Here is a 12422-nt window from a genome sequence, read left to right as displayed (position 1 = left end):
CATATTCCATGGTTGCTAGTACTTTTCAAGTACCTCGACATTCTCTTTGCTTCTACCATATGTCCACGCACCAGATTGCTCATATATCTGGGCAGGTAGCTTGTTGCAAATATAATATTCAGCCTACTATTTGCTAAGTATAGTAGGTTGTCGATCAAACTTTGGAACTTTGTTACGTCAACCAAACTCATTTCTTCATTGTCATCAGTTTGGTCATAAACCATAGGAGTGGAGAATGTCTTACATTTCTCCATGTCGTGCGCCCTTAGGACATGCAGAGATATTTTCGTTGATATAAGAAAATACCATTTTCTTATCTTTGGATCTCCAAGCCTAAAATATAATTCAACTCTCTAAACTTGTTCATCTCAAACTTCTCCTCCATAGCAGCTTGGAAATTTTTTATTTAAACTTGGTAGCGCGCATTGATCATAATATCATCGATATATATAGAGATTATGAGTATTTGTTCACCTTTTTTTATGTAGATAGTTGTTTCATTCCAACTCCTCTTGAATCCTTGCGAGATCAAATAGTCGTTGATCTTTGCATACCAAGTTCTCAACGCTTGTTTTAAGTCGTTTAGTGCTTTCTTCAGCTTATATACCTCCTCCTTACCTTCTTTGTAGAACCCTTTTGGCTGCTCTACATATATCTGTTCTTGGAGGTGGTCGTTCAAGAAATTGGACTTCACATCCATTTGATAGATTTTCCAAGAATGATGATTAACCAAAGCTAAGATAAGTCATATGGTATCATACCTAGCCACTAGTACAAAGGTTTCAGAATAGTCTATTCCTTCCCTTTAAGCATAGCCCTTGACAATATTCTTATTCAAGCTTTCAACTGAATTGAGCTTTAGCTTGTATATTCACTTCACTCCTATAACTTTCCTATTGCTTGGTCTGCCCACCAGACTCCAAGTTCCGTTCTTCTCTATTATCTCAAGCTCTTATTTCATTGCTTGTTCTCATTCAGGAATGTCGTACACCTCTTTAAAGCAAGATGGCTTTTCAACAACCATATTACATCTTTCATAGATGTCCTAGAGGCTTCGGGTTCCTTTTACTGGAATGTCATCTTCGACTTCTTCCAAAATTAATTCTGGTTGGTTTACTTCCTTATCTTCTTCATCTTCATCTTGCATGACATTTGGCACAGATGTTACAGTGTGGACAATTTTTTTGTCCTCCCAATTCCATACAGAATTCTCATCCACCTTGACATCTCTTGCCACGATAATCTTCTGGCTTTCAACATTGTAGAGTCTATAGCTTTTGGAATGTAGGCCATAACCAACAAAAATACAAATTTCTACTCTATCCAACTTGTCTCTTCTAATCCCTAGAACCCAAGCATAACATGGACTTCCGAAGACTTTGAGATGTCCCACTTGTGGCTTCTCACCAAATTAGGTTTTGTACGGCGTCTTTCCTACCACAGCTTTAGACTCTATTTGGTTCTGCAAATAGATAGTAGTGTTTACTACTTATAATCTTATGCAGCACGCATCTTGCCATGCCTAGGATAGTCCTATTCTTTCGTTCACTTAGTTCATTTTGATGAGGAGTGTAAGGAACGGTTAGCTAGTGATGAATTCTAGCTCCTCTCAGCATGTATTTGAACTATCATATGGTATACTCTCCGTCGTTGTCACTTCTGAAAGTGCAAATTCTCTTATTCATTTGAGTCTCTACCATTTTCTTAAAGTTCTTGAATGGCCGAACACTTCTAACTTGAACTTCATAAAATAAATCTAAGTATATCTGCTAAAACCATCAACAAATAGCATAAAATATTAATTCCCACTTAATGAAAGTACATTCAAAGGACCAAAAATATCACTGTGCACCAGTTGTGAGCCTCTCCTTAGCTCTCCAGATTTGGCTAGAGTCGAACGATTGTCTGTGTAATTTTCTGAGTTGACAGATTTCACAAATTCCGTTCTTTTCCTTAATCTGAGGCATTCCTCTCACCAGTTGTTTTATCAATAGACTGGCTATCGACTAATAATTACAATGTCCTAGTCGTCTATGTCATAATTCACTCTCATCTGGTTTGGCAACTACTTCATTTGCCAAAACTTCGCCCTAATTCATAAGAAAACTCCTATTCACCATTTTAATAACATCAATCAAATTCTTAGCATTTTTAATTTCACACTTCTTATCAAAGAAATGAACTTTATAATCATCTTCCAATAATTGTCATATGCTAATAAGACTTTGCTTAAGATCAAGAACTAAAAGTGTATTTATAATAGTTTTGTACCTAAAAGTGTCGATACTTCAATGTCGTCTTTGCCTTGTACACCAACCAACATTCCATCACCCAATCTCACTCTCGAGCAACTGCACGAATGAATGGTATCAAACAAAGATCTATTTGGCATCATGTGATGTGTACAGCCATTATCTAGCAGCCGGGTGCCTTTTTTCCATTTAGCAGTACCATACTCTTCTAGTTTAGCCATCAAGACTATTTCTTCATCCTCTTGATCATCTCTTTTGATTTGAAAATTTTAGGGTTGAGATTTGTTTATGCAATTTCTCGCTAAATGACTTCGTTTATTGCAGTTGCAATATTTTGCAAGTGGTTTACTCGCAAAATTTCTCTAAGTGTCCCTTTCTATTACACTTAGAACAAAACAGATCCAATTAGAAGTTCCATTTAGATTCCTTTCCTTTCTAATCCCCTTTCTTTTCGATGAAGTTACCCTTGAACTTTGATACTTGCACCTTGCCTTTGAATTTGGCCACCAACATCATCTCGGTCGCTTGGCCAATTCTATTCTCTTTCCTCAATTCAACTACTCATAGAGAGTTCAGCAGCTCAGCAATACTTACTTGTGACAGGTCACGCGAGTCTTCGAAATAATAAATTTTTTATTCAAACTTGACTGGCAAGCTCACTAACACTTTCTCAACAACTCTTTCGTCCGACATAGACTCTTCAAGTAGTCTGATGTAGGAAACAGTGGATGACCTCGGTAAAAAGACAGAAATGACAGTCAAGATGATAGATGGTGTGACAGTCAAAAGTCAAGAGAAGGTGACGGTCAAGGTTAATTGTTGGAGCAATCTAGGTGCTCTAGGTTTTGATGTTTGGACAAAGGTTTAAGTTAGGTTTATTGTTGTATTTGATATGCATTGTGAGTGTGCAGGATACAGGTACAACAAGGAAAGTCTAAGTGTGATCTTGGCAAAGAAGGAAAGTCCAAGGATGAGTCTTGGCGGTGTAAGTCCAAGTATGTAGTCTTGGCAACGTAAGTCCAAGTGTGACTTGACAATGGATGAAGTCCCAGAGGCGCGACCTCTTGGCAAAGGAAGACCCGGCAATAATGACAAGGCCGATGGAAGTTCCAGAAGGCAAGACGTGAAGGATGGGGAGGCATCCCTCGCAAGGCTAATGAAGGAGGCTAGAAGGCTAGGTCTAGGTTAATCATGCGAGAACGAGCGCTGAGTGAATGTACTCGAGGTAAAATCCTAAAATTATGGTTTAATAAAGCAGTACTGTAGCGTTACTGTAGCAGCACTATAGTGTTACTGTAGCAGTACTGTAGCAGTCGACTGGTGCACTGTAGAGAGCCGTTGGGCTGACACCAGTCGATTGGTGCAAGGACCAGTCGACTGGTAACGGGCAAATCTGCTTACTGATTTGCTCCAAGCTCTATAAGAAGGAGCTTGGGATGGCCGGGCAAAGTGACGAAATAGACTTGGTTAAAGCCTATTAGAGTCTCCCAAGCCCTCGTGTGATCGGTGTGCTTGTATTCAAGTGTTTGTGGCGAGGTTTCTCCACCGACAAGGAGCTTGAGCTAGCCGGAGGTTTTCCGGGGAGTCATCCACCGACGGATCGGGATCGTCCACCTTACGGATAGCCGTGGAGTAGGAGCTTTATCTCCGAACCACGTTAAATCAACGTGTTAGGTTTGCTTTCTCTTGTTAGTATTTGTTTTTGTATTTCCGCTGTGCACTAACATTATAGGAAGCGATCAATTTGGGTGAGACGCTATTCACCCCCCTCTAGCGGACGTCAAGGTCCCAACAAGTGGTATCAGAGCGAGGGCGCTCTTCTACGGACTAACCGCCAAGAGAGCAAGAAGCTAGAGGAAGAAGAAGATGGAGTCCGAAGGACCGCTCGGATGGGATATCTGAATTCTACCTCCGTATGACAAAGAATACTTCAATTATTGGAGGAAGCGGTTGGAGACATGGTTCCAAATAGATTGGAACCAATGGGTTGTCTTGAGTGACCCATTTGAAGCTCCTACGAATAAAAAGGGGAAGTCCCTCCGACCTCGACATTGGACCTAGGAACAAAGGGAGCAAGCGGAGGCGGATAAGGAGGTAACAAAAATTTTGTTAAATCTATTACCTTCTAATATCATTGTGAGTGTAGGTGACTGCACAAGTGCATGTGATCTTTGGAAAAAGATCATTGCTTATCATGAAGACCCGTCACAATTCCAAGGAGTAGAGGAGTCCAAGGAGAAGGGTTCATTGGTCCAAGAAGAGAAGGACCATTCCGATGTTGACATAAGGTCAACATCCGAGGAGGAGAAGGAAGATGAGGAGGTATCATCCACATCATCAAGGGAGGAAGACGTAGAACCGTCCACATCTTCAAGTGAAGAGGAAGAAGAGCAATCCAAAGAAGAGGATATCTTGGAAGCTCAACCCTCCACCTCAACTACCAAGAAGAGCACAAAGGACCACATCAAATGCTTTGAGTGTGGTAAGATGAGGCACTACAAGAGTAGGTGTCTTTCGCTCAAGAAGGTAAAGGAGGTAAACCCTAAACTCACTAAAGTTAATTTAGAAACTAATGTGAGTTGTAGGAGGAAGAAGAAGGAGGAGAAGAAGCACATTAGGTGCTTTACATGTGGTGAGTGGGGTCACTACCACACAAAGTGCCCAAGGAAAGGAGAGCTCAAGAAATTGGCGCACTTGAAGAAGTGGGAGAAGAAGCGAGCTTCAAGGGTAAGGGAGGTAAACTCTAATTTGAATGCTAGTTCAAATTTAAATTGTTATAATGCTATTTATCATGAAAATAGAATGCATGATAAACCTAAGGATAAATATATACCTCCTCATGCTAGATCTACCATACCTAAGGTTAGGAAGGTAGATAACTACTTAGGCAACAATTCTAAGGACTTTAGATATAAGCCTAAGGCTAGCAATGCTCATAGGAATCAACAAAAATCCAAATCTATGGATTTAGTAAGGGAAAACCTGTTGGTCCCTTTGGAGGCCGGCAAGAGGGGAGGGGTGAATTGCCCTACAAAGTAAAACTCGAACCTTTCTTGGATTTCAACTATATAATGAACACTTGTAATAAATAAATAAAAGAGATTAAGTAAAGAAAAGCAGACATCAAAGTTTTACTTGGTTTGCAATCAGGGGATTGCTAATCCAAGGAAAGTAAGCACACTATCTGATTCTCCTCTGGGCGAAGTAGCCTCTTTACAACGTTGACAACACAAATGAAAAGAACAGAATTGAAAGCACAGAAAGAATTGATTACAAGTGAGTTCTTTAAGCTGTGCAGATCATTGCTATATTTATAGCACTGGTCGGGGCGCCCCGAAGGGGTTTCGAGCGCCCTGGGGGGATAAATTTTATCCCCCAACGGTCGGATCGAGTCAAATCTCGATCCTGGTCAAAAAGTCATCTCCGGGCGCCCGGAAGGGTTCCGGGCGCCCCAGGTTGCTCAGGGCGCCCTGGACTGCTCAGGGCGCCCTGAGCCCTGAAGTCAACACAGTTGACTTTTTCACTCCGGCTCAGCTCATCTCGGTCCGGGTCTTGTTCGCTTCGGCTCCGCTAACTTGGGTGATCTCGGCCATCCGGAATAGGGCTCACCCGAACCCAAATTCCGGCCTTCTCCTCGAGCAGCCTTCCTTCCCGGTTTCTCGTCCCTCGAACGCCGCACACGTTCTTCTCGTCCACCGGTGTACTCTTCCGCGGTCACCTCGTCCCTCGGACGCACCGAGCCCGTCGGCTCTCTCCCCGTGCCGTCCTTCTCGCTAGCCGCGTCTTCCGCTCGACTTCCTGTGTTCCTAAGCTCCTGCACACTTAGACACAAGGGTTAAACAAACACAGGACCTAACTTAGCTTGTTTGATCACATCAAAACACCTTGGGGTTCCAACAATCTCCCCCTTTTTGATGTGGGCAACCCAAGTTAAGTTAGGGTAAACATATGCAGTAAAAACAATTTATATCCAAATAAGTCCAAATATTTTCCAAAAAAAATTATATTACCTCCCCCTAGACTTAACATACTTACTTCTCCCCCTTTGATCACATAAAAATTGAGGTTATAAACAAGTCTAAGGTAAATTAAAAAAAACATTGAGTGTAAAATAATTAAAAATGTCTAAGTAAAGACACTCTTCAGAATTTTTCTTTCGAGAAAAATTTAAGTAAAACATTTTCAGATAAAAAAAATTCTAATTAAAAAAATTCTAAGTGAATATTCATAAGAAACAATTCTAAGTCAATTTTTTTAAAAAAATGATAAGGCAATATTATAAAAAAAACCCTAAGTTAACTTTTATATAAAAAAAAATCTAAGTCAATTTTCATAAAAGTTTCTAAGATAATAAAAAATTTCTAAGTTAAGTTAAAAAAATTTTTTTAAATATTTTCTAACACAAATTGAATAACTCTTTTAAAGCATTAAGTAATTTAAATTAATACTTTTTCAGTTAGTCAATTAAACTTTTCATTTCGATACTTGGCTTCCAGGTCGTGGCGAGGCACTAGGCCTTCTTGGTTATTGGAACAACAACCACTTCCTCAGACAAAGCCTCATAAAGAAATTAGTTGTTTAATTTCCTTGTTGAAAATGCTAAGTCTAATTTTAATTTTAAATTAAATAGGTTTTTGGAACCCAATAGAGGCTCCTACCTATAGGATTAACCAAGTATTTCCTAGGTATATAGATTTTTGATATATTTCTAATTTGACTTTGATGAAATCTATAATACCAATTTAAACATTTATAATTTCTAAAAGTAGAAATATTTGAACCATTAGATTTTTTCAATCTTTCTATTTCTTCTTTTAGTTTTTCATTTTTAATTTTCAATTTTTCAAAATCCTCTATAAGACATGATTTTGCCAAAATTCTCTTTGTTTCTAAAATTTCATTTTCTAATTTGGCATTTTTATTTTCTAATTTATACATGGATTTAGTCATAGCTTTGATACCAAAGTAAAGTTCATCGGGGGGTAAGAGGCATACTTCACTTACCATATCAGACTTGAAGCCTGAATCTCCCCCTGCTTCGCTACTTCCATCTAAGGTCGCTCCCCCTTCATCGATGCTGGGTTCTGATGTACTTTGTCCTTCGTGGCTTGCCATCAGTGCAATCCCCGCATATTCTTGAGCTTCTGATTCAGATGAAGAAGTGTCATCCCAAGTTGCTTTTAGGTTGTGTTTCTTGGGTGTCTTCATTTTGACCTTCTTGAGTTCTGGGCAGTCTTCCCTTAGGTGTCCCTCCTTCTGACACTGGTAGCACCGTACCTTTCTTCTACCTTTTTGATTCTTTTTATTCTATATTTTAAATTTATTAGATCTAAAAAACTTTTTAAAGTTTCTTACCATGTACGCTTCTTGATCGTCTTCGGAGTCTGACTCGGGTTCATCCTTGTTGGTTGCGTTCAGCGCCATAGTCTGGGTTGTGTCCTTTGATATCTCTGCATATCTAGTTTCGTGTAATTCAAGGGTAGAAAACAACTCTTCTAAAGTACTTACCTCCAGGTCTTTTGAGATGTAGTAAGCATCAACGATTGATGTCCACTCCGGAGTTCTTGGAAACGCGTTGAGCGCGTAGCGTATAGTGTCCCGGTTTGTTACCGTTTCATCAAGGTTTTCGAGACCAGTAACTAGTTCTTTTACCTTTGCATGTAGACCGGCTATTTTCTCACCTTTCTCCAGACAGATATTCATCAGTTTGTTGTGGAGGATGTCCCTTCTAGCGAGCTTTGCTTCGGACGTGCCTTCGTGGAGTTCCAAGAACTTCTCCCAAAGTTCTTTAGCAGATAAATAGTTTCCGATGCGGTTGACCTCTTGAGCAGGTGATGTTCCGCACGGCTGTTTGCTACCGACTCATTCTGCTCCTTCTTTGTCCAATCGCTCTCTTCTTTTTCTTTTTCATCTTTATCTATTGGAGCTACAAAACCATATTTCATAATAAACCGAATTTCAAAATCTGTTTTTAGGAATACCTCCATACGACACTTCCAGTCTGCGAAGTTCCCCTCGAATTTTGGTGGGACGATACTTGGTCCGACCATCTTGTTGCTTCGATCGGCGGTTAGTCCTCCTGAAGCGCCTTGCTCTGATACCACTTATTGGTCCCTTTGGAGGCCGGCAAGAGGGGAGGGGTGAATTGCCCTATAAAGTAAAACTTGAACCTTTCTCGGATTTTAACTATATAATGAACACTTGTAATAAATAAATAAAAGAGACTAAGTAAAGAAAAGCAGACACTAGAGTTTTACTTGGTTTGCAATCAGGGGATTGCTAATCCAAGGAAAGTAAGCACACTATCTGATTCTCCTCTGGGCGGAGTAGCCTCTTTACAACGTTGACAGCACAAATGAAAAGAACAGAATTGAAAGCACAGAAAGAATTGATTACAAGTGAGTTCTTTAAGCTGTGCAGATCAGTGCTATATTTATAGCACTGGTCGGGGCGCCCTGAAGGGGTTCCGGGCGCCCTGGGGGGATAAATTTTATCCCCCAACGGTCGGATCGAGTCAAATCTCGATCCTGGTCAAAAAGTCATCTTCGGGCGCCCGGAAGGGTTCCGGGCGCCCTGGGCTGCTCAGGGCGCCCTGGACTGCTCAGGGCGCCCTGAGCCCTGAAGTCAACACAGTTGACTTTTTTCGCTCCGGCTCAGCTCGTCTCGGTCCGGGTCTTGTTCGCTCCGGCTCCGCTAACTTGGGTGATCTCGGCCATCCGGAATAGGACTCACCCGAACCCAAATTCCGGCCTTCTCCTCGAGCAGCCTTCCTTCCCAGTTTCTCGTCCCTCGAACGCCGCGCACATTCTTCTCGTCCACCGGTGTACTCTTCCGCGGTCACCTCGTCCCTCGGACGCACCGAGCCCGTCGGCTCTCTCCCCGTGCCGTCTTTCTCGCTAGCCGCGTCTTCCGCTCGACTTCCTGTGTTCCTAAGCTCCTGCACACTTAAACACAAGGGTTAAACAAACGCAGGACCTAACTTAGCTTGTTTGATCACATCAAAACACCTTGGGGTTCCAACAAAACCAAGTCTTAAGGTCAAGACTTGATAACTTAGAGAGAACCTTAGCAAGAATGGAAAACTTGCTTAAGGGGCAAAGTGAGCACAACCTTGGAAAAGCTAGACAAGATCCATCCAATGGCTATAGAGGTTTGTGATACAAACCTAAAGCCAAGAAGGATATGACTTCCTTCCATAGGGTTCCATATAGTTATGGGACCAATCATAGGTTTAGAGGTCAAGTCAAAGATACTAGGGAAGGAATCCCTAAAAGTACTTTTGGCAAGACCAATGTGACTAAGACTTCTAAGAAGTCTAACAAAGTCACAAAGAAGGTTACAAGGGAAGTTATTTCTAGAAGTAACCTAGTAGAAGTGACCAAGGCTTCTAAGAAGCCTCGAAAGGTCCTTAGGAAGGTATCTATGGAAGTCATCCCTAGTGAGTACCTAGAGCATCCAAGGAGCACCAATAGGTTTTGGGTTCCTAGGAACATATTCTCTACACCGTAGATAGGTTTAGAGAGTGTCAACTCAAATTGGAAGGGTAGTTAACCCAACCTTGTTAAAGTTGACACTTGAGAGCATTTTCAAAGTTATTGTTAACTTTTGAAAATGAAAAGGATTATGGGGTTACTCTTTGAAAGAGTAATATATGCGCCAAAATTTGAAGAGTTGAACTTAATCTAAATTGGCACACTTAAGAAAAGTATAAGAAAAATCAAGTTAGAACTTTGATACTTTCTTAAGGAATTAAGAGAAAATCTATGCTTTAATTAAATGTAATTACTCCTTGGAAGAGTAACATGTGCCAAATCTTAAGGAATTATGTGTGAATTAAATTGGCACAATTTGAAGAATCATATGAACTACCAAGTTGAGATTTTGGTATGTTCCTAGGGAACCAAGGGAAAATCTGGGGTTCAAAATATAAGGTGATTGCCTCTTTGGAAGGATAAATATGTCAAAATTTGAGGAATGTGCTTAATTTTAATTGGCATAAATAAATCAAGAGATTAAAGAAATGTCAAGTTGGGATTTGATATTTTCTTGATGAAATTGGGCAATCTAGGGTTAAATTTTGAGTTAGTTAGGGTTAAGAATACTTAGATAGGTAATTTAGGTAAATTTTATTTATGCTAACTTGCTTGCCCATCATATGCCATGACATCATATTTAGCATTCATATTTTATTATGAAATATACAAAAATATCATGTCATGTCATACATACATCATGTAGCTATAGCATGCTTTACTTTTGAAAATTACTTATTTTGATGTATGTCATTAATTATCATGCAGTATGTCAATTTCCTTATAATTAAGGACAAAAGGCATTTATTATGTATGGAAGTCTCCCAACAAGAGGGATCATATCAAGTGACATCCTAGATGGATGATCATGATTTTTACAATGTCTAGATAGAGATGCATGATCCCTTAGTTTAGGGCAAGACCAAATATACATCTCACAAAGAACTATAAGGTGACTTATATGTGTTTTAATACACATTAGATACAAGTGAGATGTTAAGATGGTGAACTAAACTCAAGATGTTGATCTAGTGCATCTTGTTGAGTTTTAGGTTCATCAAAACATATAGTTATGTGTCTTCCAATCATTGGGAAAGCTAATGTACAAGTCATGTGCATTGAGCCCAAAGAAAGTGGTTGGATATTGGTTTTAAAAATGATTTCAAAATACTTTTGAAAAACCTTGGTGAAGACTATCTTTTGATAGTAATCATCATTGAAAAGTTAGACACAAACTAGGAGAAAACATTGAAATTTTCAAGAGTTTTCAAATTTGTGTCAATCTTTGAAAATAGGAAGTATTTTCATAGAAAACTATTTTTCCCTGATAAAGTATACCCTAAATAATGTCTACATGAGTTTTCATGATGAAAACAAGTATGTATTGGTTAAGAAAAACCAAAGTGAAGTTTTGGTTGAGGTTTAGTTAATTATTGAATTTTGAACCTTAAAACTTCGAGTTTTGGTTTTCCTAATTATTTAGGAACCCCAAGTCATTGTTGGTGTAATGTTAGAAGTTTGACCATATTTTTAGGGGGAGTTACTCTTTGAAAACATAAAAATCTTTTCCAAGACCAAAAGGAGGTCAAGTGTTAAGGTAGCACATGACATTGGTATGGGAGGTGTTACCAAGGATAAGGGAGATTCATCCAAGGCCAATAAGAAGGAATATGCTAGGGTAGCATATAATTATAGCAAGGATGAGGTGTCCAAGATTAAGGACAAGAAGAAATTAACCAAAGACAAGGTGTCTAATGTTGGTGCAACCTTAGGTCAAGGTTGACCTGGTTGACCTGACTCGAGTTGACCTGACTCGAGTTGTATTTTGATGTTTGACGAGAATAGAAAAGTTCTATTCTGATGTTTGACGAGAGTAGAAAAGTTGTATTCTGATACAAACTTAGGAGATTGTGGGTGCAATCTTTGGTCAAGGTTGACCTGGTTGACCCGAGGTGAGTCGACCTGATTCGGGAAATCCTGGTGAGTGAAGCCAGGTGAAAGTCCTGGTGAGTGAAGCCAGGCAAGGGAAAGTCCTGGTGAATGAAGCCAGGCAGTTAGAAAGTCCTGGTGAGTGAAGACAGGCAAGGGAAATCCAGATAGGTCAATGTTGACCAGACATCTGGTGAAAAGTCCAAGCAGGGAGCTTGGCACGGGAAAAGTCCAAGTATGGAGACTTGGCACGGAAAAGTCCAAGTATGGAGACTTGGCACGGAAAAGTCCAAGTATGGAGACTTGGCACGGGAAAAGTCCAAGTATGGAGACTTGGCACGGAAAAGTCCAAGCAGGGAGCTTGGCACGGGAGAAGTCCAAGTATGGAAGCTTGGCATGGGAAGTCGGAGAGGGCTCGGCAGCTCGTTCTCCGGACTAGGTCAGAGAGGGCTTGGGAGCTCGTTCTCTGGACTAGACGAACTCAGAGAGGGCTCAGTAGCTCGTTCTCTGGACCGGACGAAGTCGGAGAGGGCTCGGTAGCTCGTTCTCCGGACTAGGTCAGAGAGGGCTCGGTAGCTCGTTCTCTGGTCCGGACGAAGTCGGAGAGGGATCGGTAGCTCGTTCTCCGGACTAGGTCAGAGAGGGCTCGATAGCTCGTTCTCTAGACCGGACGAAGTCGGAGAGGGCTCGATGAGCTCGTTCTCCGGAC

Source organism: Zingiber officinale, chromosome 5A (assembly GCF_018446385.1).
Source record: "Zingiber officinale cultivar Zhangliang chromosome 5A, Zo_v1.1, whole genome shotgun sequence".
Classification (NCBI taxonomy): Eukaryota; Viridiplantae; Streptophyta; class Magnoliopsida; order Zingiberales; family Zingiberaceae; genus Zingiber; species Zingiber officinale.
The sequence above is the reverse complement of the archived record's forward strand: the minus strand, read 5'-3'. Positions refer to the sequence as shown.